Genomic DNA, 18,028 nt, shown 5'->3' with positions numbered 1-18,028 from the left:
CTAGCTGACTTTTTACAATAAAGCATGGCCACAAGGAAAATCTTATTATCCAATAATTATTAAGTAAAGCTGTGTTGCATTTATGATTACATTTACCTGATATTGCCAAGCCACTCTGGTGGCTTACAGAAGAAATACTGCATGACCAAAGGTATTTTGTGCATCTGAATTACAGCAACTTCCCAAATTATATAATGTAACACTAATAAAACATAATTACTCCAGTTTAAGAGAATCTTTGCAGTTCTTAATGTTGTTCCTAATAAAAGTGCATGTTGCCATTAAGAGAAAAATCTGCAAGCTAATAGATTGAATCCTGGAGTTCATTCCCCATTCCAGCGATGACTTAGACATTAGCCTGATCCTCCCTGAGCTTCACTATTCCCATCTCTTTTAAAATAAGAGGATTAGGTTTTGTCTATTATTCCTCCCCAAAGCAAAATTCTGTGGTTTCTCTCAACACAAGTGATGCTCATCCCTGCTTCTAGTTTTCTACCTTCTTTCACACTATTTACCTTAACTGGGGAATGTATATATTACAAATAAAAGATGATTATTTGACTTATTAGGTTTAGGACACACTCCATCTCAAATATCCTCAACCCTTACTTCCAGACTTTTATTGCTGAAATTCTCATTTTCCTCTCACTTGATATCCATACTTCCTAATATTCTGCTTCCTAAACTTATTTATCTGTTCAAACGAGGACTAATACCCAATACCCAAACACTGGTTTCTACAAATATGGGTTTAAAATAGATTTTAGGAAAAAAAAATTTTTTGCATGTGATTTGCATTTTCTCTTCAATCCAGTACCTTTTATTAAATTATCCCATTTGAGGGGCGCCTGGGTGGCTCAGTGGGTTAAAGCCTCTGTCTTCGGCTCAGGTCATGATCCCAGGGTCCTGGGATCGAGCCCTGCATCGGGCTCTCTGCTCAGCAGGGAGCCTGCTTCCTCCTCTCTCTCTCTCTGCCTGCCTCTCTGCCTACTTGTGATCTCTGTCTGTCAAATAAATTAAAAATAAAATATTTTTTAAATAAATAAATAAATAAATAAATAAATTATCCCATTTGAGAGTCATTGTTTTGTCCTAAATGGTTTAGCACCTCATTTCACCCTCCCAAAATTATTTACAGTGTAGCTACAAACCCCCTTTCATCATACTTAGGCTTATGCTTCCTGGAGAGAACTTTGCTTCGGTGATCAAACCATGTGTCTGGTAGGAAAGCTACCACTGGTTCCAGTGTCACCTCCCATCTAGCTGGGCACTCATTGAAAACATGAGCAAGTCTGATGCTTGTTGCATCGCATGTGAGGTGACTTCATTGAACAAGCCATAAATTCTTCTCTCTTGGGACACCTGGGTGGCTCAGTTGGTTGGACGACTGCCTTCGGCTCAGGTCATGATCCTGGAGTCCCGGGATCGAGTCCCGCGTCGGGCTCCCAGCTCCACGGGGAGTCTGCTTCTCTCTCTGACCTTCTCCTAGCTCATGCTCTCTCTCACTGTCTCTCTCTCAAATAAATAAATAAAATCTTTAAAAAAAAAAATTCTTCTCTCTTTCTGAGAATAGTTGAGCTCGATGTGAATCGAGGCAGTGAAGTTTAGTTGAAGAAGAATAAGTAGACGTCTGAAGCTGGGTAGCTCTGAGTAATTTAGAAGTGCAAGATGTTCCAAATTATAAGATTTATTGTGCATCTATAGAGACTTTATATGATATGAATAGTAATGGGCTAATCCTTACACATATTGCTAGCATTGCGGGATTTCAGACGACATTTGTCAATTGCTTTAAAGGAACAAGCCTGAGGTAATGTTACCACCAAAAGAAAGGGGCTTCACAGATTCCCATATCCCATCAGATTACACTGGTGATCAGAACTTTTTGCTTTTAACACTAGGGTTATGGAGGGCCTGAGAAGCCAACCTCAGAAACCATATTAAGCATAAAACATGTCACCAGCATTGGGGAATCTTATTCCTTCGGTCATCATTCATACACCAAAACAGGTGCTGGAAAGAAGGCGGTCGCAGAGGTAACCTGAAACGGAGAAATCTAATGCTACCATTTTGACTTACCCTTACAAAGATTACACATGGCTGTTGAAGAAGATGAGCTTCTTAGCTGGCTTAGAAGTAAGGGATGGTTTGCCTCACAATAACACTGAATTCGAGTTGAGTTACATCCAAAGAAGTAAAATGAGCACATATGAGGAGAGCTTATGGCTTTATGAGTTCTCACAATTTCAAGCACTTGCTGAAGGCCCTGCCCTCCCCCACTCTCTTATCAGATTCCCCTGGGGACTTCAGGGGCATCGCCTATCCCAGCCCAGTGGCATGGAGCAACCTGGGGCAGCCAGGATCTGCGGTCCCGGTGACCTCTCTTCCCACCAAGTTTCTGAAGGAGCCGGCCCCCTCGGCCTCACTGATCATTTATTTATTGTGCTTATGTGGGGATTCTTGGCCAGCTGGCGGCACAAGGAGGGGGGTGGGGGGGGCGGGGGAGAACCACGGTGTCTTAAGTGTGTTAAATCTTCATATTAGCCCCCTGGCTTGGTAAACCTTTATGTTGGTTTTGTTTTCTTTTTTTCAAGCATGACAAACAAGTGGTTTTTCTTTTTCACTTTAATGATTCTTTAAACAAAAAAGGGTATTTTAGGGCTTTCTCTGAGGCTGATAGGTGTTTCTGTTTAATGAGGTTTTTATTATACTGTATTGGCTTCCCTGAAAAGAAATTACAAGCAGCAAACAGCTGATAATAGAACAAGTCTGGAAGAAACAATAACCAAGAGGGGGGAAAATTAGTGTGGCGGTAGGTGCACACTTTGTAGCTCGGGGACCAAATGCCCCTCCCACCCTCCCTTGGCCACCATTGCCCCGGTAATAAAGGATGTGGGCGCTCATGTGCGGGTCCTGTGTGCCCGAGAGATATGGACATAGATCTAGACCCAGCTAAACTGCCCTCTGTGGAGGAAGAAGGGTGGTGAGCTCAGTCTAGACAAAGATGAGTGTGGCTCAGAGTGCGGGTTTACAAGGGCTGGCCGGTTACCATGGAAACTAATTGGAGCTAATAAGTAAAGGGACATTTTAACTGTGGGAACAGAATAGGAGAGGTTCTTTTTCAATATCACCGTTACCTACAATTAATCTTTCGTTTTAGGAGTGTCCTTACTTAATTCTTATGATGGAGCCATTCCCTCCGCGCACGACCTCACCCTGAGCCACATGACGTTCAAATGCCGAATGTCATCTTTCAGAATGTGCCGTGTTTTAGGTTTAGATCTCTCAAGACAGAATCAATTTCACTTTTTTTTTTTCCCCTAAAAAATAAACTGTTTGCAGATGGCAAGGAGAAAGGAAGAGAGGTAATGGAAAATTCTTAACTTCTAAACGGACACTCTGCTGAGCAGTGAAACCGTGGCTACAGGGAGAGGGAAAGCTGGGACCTTACCCTGCAGCACCAGCTTGAGGTTTTTGTTTGAGTTGATTTTCCTTAACAAAAGCATTTCAGAACATCAGCAACAACAACAAAAAAGAAATGTGTCACTGTGGACTCCTTTTACAATACTTTTGAAAGGTAATGTTTGCGGACACCGCACAGAGCAAAAATGAAGTTCATGGCAAATGAGGAGGATCTATTGCTCAACTTATATATATATTTTTTAAATTTTAACACAAGTTTTAAGCAGTATAAATAGCTGAAGTTATCAATAAAAGGAAAATGGTAACCGGGATTTAATGAAAAGATTTACAATCAAGAATAGAATAAAAATGTTTGTGTTAAAAAGTACTTTCAACAATATATGTCAGAGCCAGGATCACTTGGGAAAAGTCTTATGGAAGGTATGTTACAAGTACAGGGTTGATAAAACACGATTCAACACCTTTATAGTTTCTGAGGTTTTACTTTTGTAACTCAATTTATAGTTTAAGAGAATGCAAACCACCTTAATAATGTCTCGAGGGCCTTCAAAATCTATGCAGTTGAGGTAGTCCAGATTTTCAGACATGAGTCTGGTTGGATTGACAAAAAAAAAAAAAATTAATGAAAAAATTGCCTCACAATAATTGGCACTATTAAAATTTTTATGGTGCCCAAGGGAAGTTTCAGCCCTGTCGTGCCACTTGCCATTGTTGAAGCTTTCTGTGTTGATTATGTATCTGGATTTAGCTGATTAGGAGTAATGGTTTAGTACATAGAGTATATATTGTGAAACACACACCTCATAATCACTTCTGGGAAGAAATTAAGCAAATGAATCAGAACTCCAACCTTTAATCCTTTTTTTCCCCCCTTTTCTTCCCTGCAGCCCAGTTGTAGGGGGAAAAAAAAAAATCACTGTCTGAAAATTATAGTTCTTAATTCTGTACTTCAAAAAATTGCACCAGGAGTAATTTTCAAGTATCTTAATATAATAACACATAAAAATGCCTTAGAAAACAAGCTGGTCAAGTCAATTATGCTACTTATCGAAATAATTCTCTTTGTGATACTGGTGCTCCAAATGTGAGCTATCGATTTGCAATCTAGATTTTAACACTTTGAGCAAATTTTAAGTTTTCTTGGTTTTTACGCCTGCACTCCCCATCCCAGTTCAAAGAAATTCAGAAGATGTAATATTTAAAATGTTGGCTCAGCACAGACACTGTCAGGGAGTTGATAATATTTCAAATTCCTGTTTTCCTTTTCAGATTATCGAAATTCCTTAGACGTCTGATGGCATTTTTGGTGAAGTGATGAGATTTGTAGCAATTAATTTTTTTCCAGATATCTCCTTAAAGCATTGTAACAAGTATAGCCATTTTCTGGTTCAGACTGCTATCAACGTAATTAGTTCTGTAAAAACAGTTCAGAGAACTCAAAAAAAAAGGAAAGAAAGAAATGCACGTAAGAAGGAGGTATCGAAATGACCAAAAATTGAAAACATTTCAAAGCAAAATTGTTAATGAGCTGTTTGAGCTATATGGACATTATAAGTGCAATTAACTAGAAGCCAATAAAAATAATCAATGACAGAGTGCAGCCCTCTGGTACCCAGGGCTTTTACAAAGAGATGTCTGTGAAAGCAGCAAGTGATTAAAAAAGCCACCTTTATCTATGGGAGTGTGTGCTATTTTACATGAGTAGAAACTAAAATGATTTTCATTGACCATTTCTGAAGTTCAGCCTGTGGCCAAGAGCGAAAAGCTGTATGTGGAAATAGACAAGTTTCTGCTCTCCCCCCGTCCCTGGAATGTTGGAGGCAGCCATGATCTAATCAAAGGAAGGTAGGAGTTTAGATCTCAAACTGTAGATGTCACATTTCAGTGCAAACTACTCCTACATTAACACGTTATCAGTATGTCAGGATGAATCTTTTATCTCCTGGGGGTGGTGATGGTGTATGTGTATGTGGGGGTGGGGGGAGCGGAGGTGCCTCGCTGGGAAGATTGCCTTCACCAGGTTGGCAGGGAAAGATTTTTGGTGTTTCCGTGCATCCCTCAGAGGGTCCCAGTGGTCCCCGGGGAGTACAAGGAGTTGTGAAAAGTAACGCACAACTGGCCACCAGAATAATTCATTCCCTCCACCTTCTGTTTAGCACCTCCCACTCCTCCTCTCTTTGGAGCCGTCCTTTCTCTCTGAAATCTCAGGTTACTTGACTGGGAGTTCTCAGACCTCCAGTTTCAGTCCTGCCCTCAGCCTCCAGTCGGTGAGAGACACCCAGCCCCAGCAATTGGATTGGGCAGCCTGTCTTGACACACCACTGTGCTGAGTGCTTGAGGACGTGCTGCACCAGATGGTTGGGGTTAGTGTGTGTCATCACATTCGAGTGGGGATTAGGAGCAGGAAGGCTGCCTTGCTGGAGCTGTGTGGTCTTCTCCAAGGGAGAGTTGCGGGCAAGGAAACTACTTTGCTTTTGGGAGAAGAGGAGGAATTCATTTTCTGCAGCCACAAGAAAGGCAGTTTTTTCAGGTAAAGTAAAAGACATTGAATGCTTCTCTCTCTCTCTCTCTCTCTCTTTCTCTCTCTCTCTCTCTCAACATAGTTTTGAATGGAATGCTAGCACAGCACACTTGTCAAAGCCCGTTGTGGCTACCCTATCAATGCTGCTATTGTACGGCGGACAGATAACAGTGAACATAGCTTGGTGCTTGGCTGTCTTTATAGAACTAACACTCTTCCTGCCTTGCTCTTGAAGGTGTAGCTAAGAAAATGTCTTTTGGAGCAGTGTTTGTACGCTTGAATAGCCTCGTTGCCTCCCCCAGACAGGAGCTGTAAATTGTTCCGGGAAGGACGGATCGGGCCAAGAGAGCATTTATTTCAGCCTTCCAAATTAAAATGTACTTTCAAACTGTTGCATTTTACCGCTCTGTTTGTAAAGATCCTTTCGGGAGTCTATTTCTGAGTTTGCTGGCAGAGACGGAAATGCTTTCTTAACCGATTTTTAAAAGGTACATTGTGTCTGATTTATGACGGACTCAAGGGTTTCTAGCAAAATTTGGAGGTTGGAAACTCCTGAAGAGAAGAGGCTGCCCTTTGAGCAGCTGAGAGTGGCTTTAAAGTAAAAATGCTTAGAGCTAGAGGAAAAGCAGAAAAGGAGGAAGTAGGAAAATGCCCTTTAACAGAGTTTAGCCTCCTGCAGCTGCAGGGGAGCAGATGGAGTAATTCATTTGCAGATCTGTTTGTGAAAGTTTTACAAGTCATTGAAAACTAAAGTAGCATCTCTGTAATGGATCGTTAAAGTCACTACGTTTATGGGTTTTAAACAGGCTATCTGAAGTGTTAATTAAATGGAAATAGATTTTCTGGCTGGGTTATAAACAAACATTTAAAAGAAAAGGTTTTAATTATAAATTAGTCATTGGAAATTAATGGTCATCTGGTCCCTGAGCAACATAAAATGAGTTTTCATCACATATGTGAGTAGCTGGTAAGATAACCCATCTGCTAAAAGCACCCACCCAAATTAAATCGACCTGAAATGTACCAATGGGACATATATACTACATTTAACATGTGATGTGAAGAAGGCCTCTCAAGCCGATGCCTTGTTTTTACAGGGATCAAAAAGTAAAATCTTCACTTTTCCAAATTTTTGGTGGAGCTAGGTGAGTCAATGAATCCCTTCTTTTGCCCCCTGACAGACTTGCCCTCCTACACCCACGTTCATATACCCGCGGTGCTCAAGATTTCTTGCTCTTACTGGACTCTCACATTTGGTAGAGAAACCCAACACTGTCCTTACCCTTTGCAGGTGAGAAATTCGATGAATAAAACTGTATAGCAGCTATTCTGAAATAGGAGCTGTTTAATAGGCTGAACAACAGGATTTATGGCTAGAGCTTTGTGATTTTTCTATTCAACGGCATAAAGATGCCTGTAAAATTATGTTTCCACTTGTAGTATGCATTTTTTTTTCTTGCATCCTGCCAGTTGATATTTTTTTCATCATGTCTTTAAAAAGTTACGATTGAAACAATATTTCAGCATGGTGCTCAGTTGCGATTCAATTCACGGTGTTCTCTGGTTCTGGTCTCAAAGCCTTCAATGAGAAAGTCTCCTCATAAATAAGCAGGCAGTTATAATGACCGAGTATTATCCGATTCCTAATATTACATAACCGAAATAGGACTAAGTTCATAAACTGAAGTCTTCTGGAATTCCAGTCATTCCATTATGGCTCTACAATGGAACCGGGGCTTAAAAAAAGAAAGACAGAAAGGCAAACTCGTATCTCGTATCTCGGGTGCCCTTAGGATTAGGACTCCAAGCTCAGCAGGTAACAGGTATGGGGCTGACCACCCATGGCACGTTTCACTAGCACGGAAGTATTTTCTAAGAAAGTAAAGTTTCTCCTTGCAGGACGGAGGTGTGGTGTGGGCAGCTAACAAAGGCAAGTTCCGTTTAGCCGTGGGAGCCCCACAGCAGATGTCATTCTTGTTCCAGACTGACCACCAGGCTCCCTGCCCAGGATTTTGACAATCTGGGAGCATTCCACACCTCCCACCCCCGCAAAAGTCCATCGCATGCAGGATCAGGCAGGATGGAGACAAAACAAGAAGAGTTGAGAAATAATAAATTCACACCTTGAGAAGGCAGAACGGTGTGTTATCCCGCCCCCCACCACCACCGCCGCCCCCGCCCCGGCCAGGCTAAAGTAACACGAAGTTAACTTAGCCCAACTAAAAGGCTCTGCTTAAAAGGCGGTGCCCACAGGGCAATCCCAGTTGCTTGTCAAAATCGAAATCTACGGTTCCAGATGGTAAACATTCAGAGACATATTTATGGTGACTTCTACATACCTCCGTTTGACATTTGGTTTCTTCCTGAGAGCACTTGTGCTGGTAACACACATGAAGTTCCCATCAGTATCACAACAGCTGGAAAAGTGTTTGAGCACTAAGGTTGACCCTCCCAGGGAAGGGAAAAATAACCGGGAGGGCAGATCTCCATTTGCACTGTGGATGGGTCCTGCTATCTAGGCATGCAGTAAGCTAGCTCAGAGGCTAACAGTCTGAAAAGCTCTATCCAGTTAAGTTGCAAAATCCACTTTTAGGGCGGAGTGGAAAACAAAAATACAGGAATTCAAATACTCACTGACCTGCTAGCTTATGAGTGGGAATCTTCATCAAATAATTAAAAGGGCTCTTCTCTCTTTCCTTCTAAGAAAATTTATGTGACTTCAGGCAGATTGTTGTGGTCCTTTCCATTGTGATAGTCAATAGTAGAGACAAGTGTCAAGGGTGACACTTTGCATTTTCTTTCCTGACTGTATATCCATGCAGGAACGCACTGGGGCTTGGGGGTCTTTTGTATTTTAGATTCAAAATGGTTTACTCTTGACAAATCCATAAAGCAAGGTTCGGGATACTCAGCACTGAGCTTTCACCAACCATTGCCCTGTGGATGAGGCCAACCAGTGGGTCAGGTCAGGACATCTGGTTCTTTTTTTCCCCTGTACAATATTTTTGTGTAGAGAGCGCAGAGTACATTTCAGGAGATTAAAATGTTTAAGGCGCTGACTCTAAATAGATTATTATTTTTATCATCATTATTGACTTTGAGGGAAAAGAAGCTCATGTATGAAATTAATTCTATGGCCATATGGTAAATTTACCTTTCCTTTAGGTTAGATCCTTGGGCAGGAGTGGGGGAGGCATTTGAAAGGAGATATTTTTGGGAAAAGTTTGTCCTGAAATATGTTTCCTATTTAAAGTATTTTCAATTCTATCTCAGTATGCTGAGAAGGAGGGGAATTAGCCTGTTAGCTTCCCCCCTCCCTCTCTAATATCCCCCTCACCCCCATAGCTAATCTGTCGTCAAATTCTGTGAGTCCTTCCTTTAGAACATCTCTCACATCTGGCCTGCAGCCACCACTCCAGAATGATCGTGTCACACGTGGACCATTACAACAGCCTCCTTGCAGGTCTATTTCCCTCTTCTGTCCATCCCTGCAAACTGAGCTTCCTAGAAGTCTGCTTCAGTCAAAGCATTTCTGAGCTGAGAAGTCCTCCTACGTGGGCCTCATTACCCACAGAATGCACTTCACATGACATGCTGGCCATCCATTATTTGGTCCTAACTTTCCGACCATGTCTTCCACTAAATCAATGCAGCAGCCCAAGTCTCCTGTTCCCTGTAGCCCAGGTGGCCTGTTGGGCTCCTAACCCCTCCTGGTCTCTTCTCTTAACCCAACCACTCTAGTTTTCTAGCTTGTCTTCAAAATGAGAATCTGTCCTCATGGGCACCCTTCCTTCAGGTTCAACGTTTATAATACTGTGTGTGAAACATTCATCACCTCTCTAAACTCATCCTTCTCACGCTTAAGTCCCATCTCCTCCGAGAAGCCTCCCCTGACTACCACATCTCACGGTGATGTTTTCCTTCCCTCGAACCTGACCATTAGTGATCCATGGGTTGCACTCAGCACATTCACCTTCTTCTTATCTTGTTTTCTACTTTGCCATCTTCTCCCCTGACTCATCAGGTAGGGTGAAGTCTCCTAAGACAGGAACTGGTTTGGTCCACTTCCGTTTCCCATGGGAGATACTAATAAGTGTGTGTTGACTAGGTCACAGAGACTTTCAAACGTGCAAGGCACTTTTCTCTTTGGTTACCCCCACTTTAGAGCTATTTGCCAGCTCTAATAACTATCTCCACACATGAGAGAAAAGAAAAAAAAACAAAAGATAAGACCTGATTGGTTGTATTTTGTGGTAGCTTAGAAAAAGTTCCATTTAAACAGAATGTGGAATTATTGCCCCAAATTAAGTTTGAGTATTATAATGACAGATCTCCATCTATTTCAGCTTTCTGTAACTATCACAGAAATTAAGTCTACTAGCTGCCCCTTATGGTATAAAATTTCAACCATGATTTTGGAAGCAAGAGAGTACGGTCTTTGGGTTTAGATAGCCTTGTGCTCTAACCCAGGGACCACCTCTCAGTAGCTGAGTGGCCTTGGACAGGTGACTTACCGTTCAGCACCCCGACAGAAACAGAGACACTTACCTTGAGGACATTGTGAAGAAAACACATAAAGAAACTAGCTTGACGCATGTGCAATAAATGGGAGAGAAAGATGGTTGGTAGGTACAGATAGAGACCCAGGATGCATGACTGTGTTCATCTCAGTTATATGTCATCAATTTCATGTATTTATGGTGTGTCTTTCCTTTTCTGTCACCAAAGGCAGGGGGAAGGGGAAGGGAACTCAAGAGAGTGAGATTGGTGGATGTGGGGAGAGCTGCAGAAGGCAGGAAAAGGGAGGGAGAGGGAGGACAGAGGGAGAGGGAGATGGAGGGGGTGGCCGCTTTTGGCCTTAGGAGTTTGGAGCCACTGAGTTAATGGATCTGTGGGGACAATGGTGACAGTTGAATACACTTCACAGGGAGGAGCAGAGTCCTGGGTCCTGCATTAAAGGAAAATAAAGAACAGGCACTGGGCTGCAGCGCTGGGGGGAAACAAAGGGTCGGAGCAGTGGACCCCAGCGGGGAGCTGAATTCAGGGAAGGGTCATGTGCTCCTCTTCCTTCCTTTGGGCCCACTATTTAGAAAGAAATAATAACTTGGCAAAACATTGTAGGAGTCAGGTCAAGCTTCCAGAAGTAATTGGTAAAGCAAGATACCATTTAGACAAAACATGGGGCTTGGACCTTTGCTGTCCTTCACCTCCAAACCAGATTCCACGAAAAAGATGAAAGCAATCAGCCTGAGCTCTGTTCTGTTCCCAAACTCTGCACCCACCATCACACTGAATCTTCTCCCTGTGCCCTTGCCCCAGAAGGGCAGCTGACTGAGAAATTAGCTCACGTAGCACTGTAGGCAACCTCACAAACATGTCTGTGGACGCTGGTCATTCAATTGCAGTTTTCAAGCTCTTGGGACAGATCAAAGGATATTCTTTCCAATCCTGATCATCTGGTCTGCACCTGCCCCAGGCCAGGGAGAGGAAAAAACACTGGAACTCCTCTAAGATAAAGGGCAAGGCAGTATTTCTGGAGATCCTTCCTTCTCCCGGCAAACACATTCTAGAGAACCTTCATTAACAGTTATGGTACCTCACCCCCCCTTAGTGGCAGCAACCGACTTGCATTCTCTTTGTCCTCAAAATATGTGATTCTTGTCCTACTCCACGATCATCTGCTAAACCTCATTAATTAAAAATAAATAAATAAAATGTGGGTCTCTACTTCACCTTCAAAAGGTAAAACTTTTCCTTATACTCTGATTTTCTTTTTAACCATAGAGCTACAAATCTGTGAGACACTACTTCTACATTTTTTGAAAATGTGAATCCAAGGGACTCTGACATGCTACCATTTACCTAGTGGGGGAGATGGATATTAAAATGTTATGCTGAATAAATGAACAGACACACCATGTTTCTGGATTTAAAAAAAAAAAAAGCTCATTGTAAAAGGTAAAGTGTCCCCAAATTAATCTCCACATTTTGAGTAATGCTAATGCCATTTTCACACAAGGTGAGATAGGACTGGTGGTGGGAGCAGAGTTGGGGAACTGGCAAGGGCCCAGGGCACTCTTGCTTGGATGTAAAATGAGGATTCTAAAGTTCATCTGGGTAGTAAATACAGGAACAAGCCACGACATTTTTGTAAGAAAAGAGGGCCATAGTAAGACAGGGACGTGTTTTATCACACATCCCAGCATGTTATAAAACCGCAATAATGGGGCGCCTGGGTGGCTCAGTGGGTTAAGCCGCTGCCTTCGGCTCAGGTCATGATCTCAGGGTCCTGGGATCGAGCCCCGCATCGGGCTCTCTGCTCAGCAAGGAGCCTGCTTCCTCCTCTATCTCTGCCTGCCTCTCTGCCTGCTTGTGATCTCTGTCTGTCAAATAAATAAACAAAAATCTTTAAAAAAAAAAACCGCAATAATTGAATTTTTCTGTTCTTAAGCCATTGGCTCTGACGTAGATTTTTATTGACCTTCACGTATTTCTGTTTCTGTTGTGTTCTCCTCAGTTTTTATTCATTTATTTATTTGGGGTTTGGGGGGGGGGTTTGTTTGTTTTGCTGGCCTCCACAAATTGCTCTTCCTAGATACTAGTTCTGCTGCCACAACTAATGGAAACCTGGCACTAGTATGACTTTGCATTAGTTTTCCCATCTGCCTATAGAGCTAATACTCTATGAACCTTTTCACTTCATAAAAACCCTAAAGTCAGTTTGTCTCAAGAACTGAGGAGAATCCCGTGGAATCCATTCACTTGACAAAAGAAGCCCAAAACATACCAGCCTAAGAGTTGTCCCACTTTTCTGAGCAATAATAGAACGCTCCTAATGAACCAAATAGAAATCTGAGTTGCGGAGAGCTTTGTCTGTTGTCCAATTTCGTGGTGTGTTGTTATGGCTCAGGCATGTTGTGGAAACACCTGCTATATTAATTTAAAATAAAACTGAAAGTCAGACTCTTATAAGATATTAGCAATGCCCAAGTCGTGGTGAGAAAAGATTAACTGCATGCCGAGTGTGCATTTATTAAATTAATTTAGAAGTGTGCACCTGTGAGTATTATCTTCAAACTCGTATCACTAATATGGCTTAGCACCCAAGTCACCTTTCTATAATACAACATGTCCTCTGAATAGACTTCCTGCCAGTTTAAAGCCTCCCCCTTAACCTTCACCTGCCCATAATCAATCTTCCCCTGAATAGAAGCTTCGAGTAAACAGATGTGCTTGGCATTGCATCCAGATATCCTCGAAACTTCAACTTTCAGCTTTCATGTATAAGAAGTGCATTCCGGCAAAGAGGCCCCTGCAAGGCGTGTGCTTCTTTTTCCCTCTTGAGAGCTTCATGCTGCTAAGAAAAAGAAAACTGTTCTGAATGTAACCGATGAATAAAAGCATAAATGATGTAATATTTGTTATTTGAGACACCTGGAGGCTTCACATGTGTTGTCACCATCGTTTTCATATATGATATCTATATTTAGTAAAAGAGATATGGGAGATATACTCAATACCGAAGAGATTAAATGACATTTTAGCAGTTGAGCTGATGCCCTAAGGAATAGCCATTATGTGCCTTCTATATAGAATTGGAGCCAAAAGGAAAAAGCTTAAGAAAGCTCCATCGATTGGTTAATCCGTTTATTCCTTATGTATTTGAGAGCTTCCTGTGTATTTCTATCCCAGTGTGGAGAGGAATACAAAATTATACACGACACCATCCGTGCTCTGAAGGAATATCTAGCTTAGCTGCGAGGAGAAGACAGACACACAGACAATTGTTTAGTAGTATGCAAAGAATGTGGTGGCTAAGTATCAATTATTTGTCCTAATTAAATATAAAGGACATCCACAGAGCCCCCTATTGGAGGAACGGGAACCTGGGCTGGCCAAGACTTGGTCATCTCCATCTTTACAAACTTTGTGCAGACAATTTATTTACCCTCGTTCATTCAGCTTCCTTCTCTATAAAATGGAGATATGGTTACCAAAAAGAGTTGTTATAAAGGTTAAATGGCATAGTAAAAGTAAGGTGCTTAACACAGGACATAGATCACAGTAAGCGCTCCCACAGCTGTATCTTTTTCCAAGGTGTCAGAAAGCTCCACTTGAGTGAGGACTTGAACTTGAGCCAGGCTTGTCAATTTCACATTAAGACACAGTGCTTTTGAATCAGCACATTTGCATAGATGCACTTTGGAAATACAGTGAAGGCAGGCATTAGGCAAAGACGAGAAGGAAGAAAGGGAGAAAAGAGGAGCAATAGAAGAAAAGAAGAGCTAGGAAGGAGGAGAAAGAGTGTGGTCCACTGATGCCTCTACTCTGCACCCTTTTCTGTCTTAAGCATGTCATGTGAGAGCTACAGTAGGCTAGATTCTAGAGTGTTCTTTTTTTTTTTTTTTTGCTAGTTAATGTTTTGCTTGGTTTTTTTTTTTTTTGATTCTAGAGTGTTCTGACACAACAAACAGACAGGTTACACTTTAGAGTTAAACAGATGTTTTAGGCAGTTTAAGCAGTAGGTTTTCGGGGATGAAAGGAGATTGAGAGAGGAGAGAGAGAACAAGACAGTTGGAATGGTACCAAAAGTTCAAAAAAAGTAAGACTGCCCAGTCCCAATGACAATGTTGAGAATGAGGAAAGGATGAGTGTAAGAAGTGTTATAAAGAAATAAATAACAGTATCAACAACTTGATCATTGATCAAATAGAGGACAAAAGAAAGACAAGTGACAAAAATGACGCTGATGTATCAGACCCAGTGAACAGAGATGGTGACACCGCCTAAGGAAAATGGGGTGCTGGAAGTAACATTTCATTTTGTAGCATCAAAAATTTCCAACGTGAAAATGGTCATTATGGAACAAATGTTTATCTGGTATCTGTAAATTAATAAGTATGCCTGGGATAATTTTATAATACAAATATAGCAAATATATGTGTGTATCGAAATCCTCAATAATATAAACATGAAATCGAATTTTCTGATCATCGATGATAATAAGATAGAATGCATAATTATCAATTTTTAAAAGATTTTATTTATTTATTTATTTAAGAGGGAGAGAGAGACTGAGCATGAGAAGGGGGAGCGGCAGAGGGAGAAGCAGGCTCCCCACTAAGCAGGGATCCCGATGTGGGACTTACTCCCAGGACCCTGAGATTATGACCTGAGCTGAACTCAGACACTTAATTGAATGAGCCACCCAGGAACCCCTTAACTGTTTTCTTGTTTAATGACATTTTCCCTAGATAAAAAAGATCTCTCAGATTAAGAAAATGGCTGGCCGAATAACTACCTTAGTGTTTTTGAACTCTGGGGGAAATAATGAATTTCCAACTCAGCATAATAAATTACCTCTGCAGAATACCTATAGTTCTCTTCTTTTTACCAAGAAAATGCTGGTAGAGAGGGACATATCATTTAAAGAGTCTCGCAGCAAAACAAAATGAAATATTTAAGTTGCTTCTGTTCATAAAACTTCAGATTCTACCTTAGAAGAGTTGAGTTGGACATCATTTTTGCAGAACGTATGAATGATTTGTTTTACAAATGATATAGACACTCCCTTCTGTATTCACTCTAAAGAGAAATCATTCTTAATTTTAAGGTTTGGGAAAGGTTTCCCCACCCCCACTATTCTTTCTATCCCCTCTCATTTTGCCCTTTTATTTTCTTTGTTTCAGCCACATTTCATGTTAAGATCCTCTTCAAAATAGGAGAGTCATGCTTTAGTCACTTCCTTATACGATATCAATGAATAGTTTTCAGAATTAGGTGTAATTTTATTACAAGCAGATTGTATTTGCCATTTCAACCCCTGGCCCTTGATGTTGGGGGCAGCACGACTGAAAGGATGCACTACTTGAGTCAGCAAGATTTGGAATTAAAATGTAGTCTTATTACTAGAAATTGGTGGAAATAGCATTGACCTGTGGAGACCTGACAGCATTTTGGTTCCTCAAAAGAGACTTGGGTGCTATTCAAGTTTTTAATGAAGACTTTGGCCTGTTTCATTTTACTCAACTGAGTTTTCTGAACCATGTTCCCTGGTTCCTATGGGAGAAATGCCAGCCAAAGGAACAGCACCTGTAATCCATTTCTCATTCAGGGCTGCCATGCATGATGGTCTAATTGGCATGAACCAGTTTACATTTGAAAGCTATTAATAGCTAATGGTTTAATTGGTACTCCGTGAGACATCCAGTTTAATGAACCAAGGGGAAAAGATGTAATACACAAGTGCCGCAGTTAGATCAATAAACATGGTCTGAAGCAAACACAAAAGTTGGGCTTTGCTTCCAAGCTTAAGACCAGGTCAGATCTCTTCACCTCGTACCCCCCTTAGGTCAAGGGGCTAGCGTGCTTGCATGGAGATTGGGGTATGGAACATGAGCTGATATTCTTAAATTTCTTAATTTCAGACCATCTAAATTCTGATTAATTCAGGATTCTACTCCTCCATGTTCAACTTCTGGACCTGCCTCAGTGGGACAAAGATGTCTTGAGTAGAAGTGTGGTCATTAGGGAAAAAGAAACAAAACAAAAACAAAGATTAAGAGGCGAGAAAGAGGAAAGAATATTAATGTAGTCAAAATGTGTTCTGTTAGAGTCACTTTTTTGACACCAAGATAAAGACAAAAAAAAAAAAAAAAACAAAAAAAACAAAAAACAAAACAGACCAAAAACCCGGAAAGAAAATATGCTATCATTTGATATTTAGCATTTGTTATTTTCATTAGCCATTTTGCTCCAAAAATAATTATCCATTGTTGATCTACCCCTCTGATCAACCATTATAGTAGTCTCGGAAGTGGAATTGGAAATGTTCCTACAATCGCTTCTGCCACTGTCATACGCCCTATGGGAGCTTAGAATATCCCATGGACTGCCTCACTGGCTTCAGGTAAATCATATTTCATGGTGGGCAAGTAATAAGTTTAAATGTTACTAGCAATAAAATAAAATTCGCCGAATGATGCAGTAGTATCACGGTTAGTGGGGGTACAGTGGAACAAGCATAGAAAACCTGGATTCTAGAACTTGGCTACCATTGTATTGTGATGCACAACACTTCAGCTAAACCTTCAGGAGCATGCCACCCACCACCTCTTTGCCTTCATTTTGCTTCCACACCCCACCTCACAACCCCTACTCCCCCCAACCTGGATTACATTATTCTTTACTGGCAAATTCTGCTCTTCCCTTAAGACAAGCCTGAATAAAGAAAACTTTCTCCTTGAAACTAAAAAGCATGGTGGTGGGGGAAAGAGGAAGGACTTGAATCCAGTTTTGCATCACCTCATGCTAAATTGAACTCTGTTCTTTATCTTTTTCCTATTCCCACTCATCTTACACACCACTGTTAAGCTGACCTTCCTTTAGCTCTCTTTCTCCATTGTCCTGCTGTTACACTAAAACAGTCATCTCTCCATTTTCTACAGCATCCAGTCTAAAAAAAATTTCAGCATTAAGGGACCTGCATAATCTTCTCCACTATGAACCACCCCACTTTATGTCTACGCTTTCTGCTCTTCACTAAAGCTGGAGCAGCAGCTCTAGAATTCACCCCCACTTACTTCTACTACTAAGCATTTGCTCATACTGTTTTCTGGGTGGGGGCCGTCCTCCCAACATGCTTCTGAGTGTCCAAATTTCACCCCCATTCCCTCCATGGAACTTTCTTTTCTGAACTATTCCAGTAATAGAACTATTCCTTCTCATAAGTGCTCACCATTAAAATCTTGTCATATAATTGTTGCTCTTAGTTAGGTATGATTTTCATTAATTATTATTCTTCATATATTTTTAAGGACAATTGGGGTAGAAAATGGCATTTTGGTTATTGAGAAATTTTAGCAAACTAATCAGCTACAAACCCACAGCTATACCAGGCAATTCTTTGGATAATGTGGAAGACACTACCTTATGTGCTGGTTCTCTGGCTTAATTTTTTTTTTTTTCCATCTTCTGCCCACATCACTTTCCAGGGCTGCATTTTGAGCCAGCTGGATTCCATCCAGAAACAGATTCAAATAGACAATAGGCCAACTAGAATTCCCATCTTCCCTGATTAGATGT

The 18,028-nt window shown here is 41.2% G+C and overlaps 1 protein-coding gene and 1 long non-coding RNA gene across 2 annotated transcripts in view; one reads left to right on the top strand and one right to left on the bottom strand.

Annotated features, from left to right (window-relative positions):
• The first annotated feature begins 5,667 nt into the window (after positions 1-5,667).
• The window catches only part of SULF1 (sulfatase 1), a 173,390-nt gene continuing 161,029 nt past the window's right edge, over positions 5,668-18,028 (top strand). The window contains exon 1 of the mRNA XM_047725787.1: positions 5,668-5,953. The gene's annotated coding sequence lies outside the window, so the exon portion shown is untranslated. The remainder of the gene's footprint in view (positions 5,954-18,028) is intronic.
• LOC125097781 (uncharacterized) lies at positions 7,272-8,449 on the bottom strand. The gene is made up of 2 exons (XR_007126615.1): positions 8,284-8,449; positions 7,272-7,680 (listed from the first exon to the last, which is right to left on the bottom strand). It is a non-coding gene; the product is annotated as an uncharacterized LOC125097781 (long non-coding RNA).

This window comes from Lutra lutra, chromosome 4 (assembly GCF_902655055.1).
Source record: "Lutra lutra chromosome 4, mLutLut1.2, whole genome shotgun sequence".
Lineage (NCBI taxonomy): Eukaryota > Metazoa > Chordata > Mammalia > Carnivora > Mustelidae > Lutra > Lutra lutra.
The sequence above is the reverse complement of the archived record's forward strand: the minus strand, read 5'-3'. Positions and strand labels throughout refer to the sequence as shown.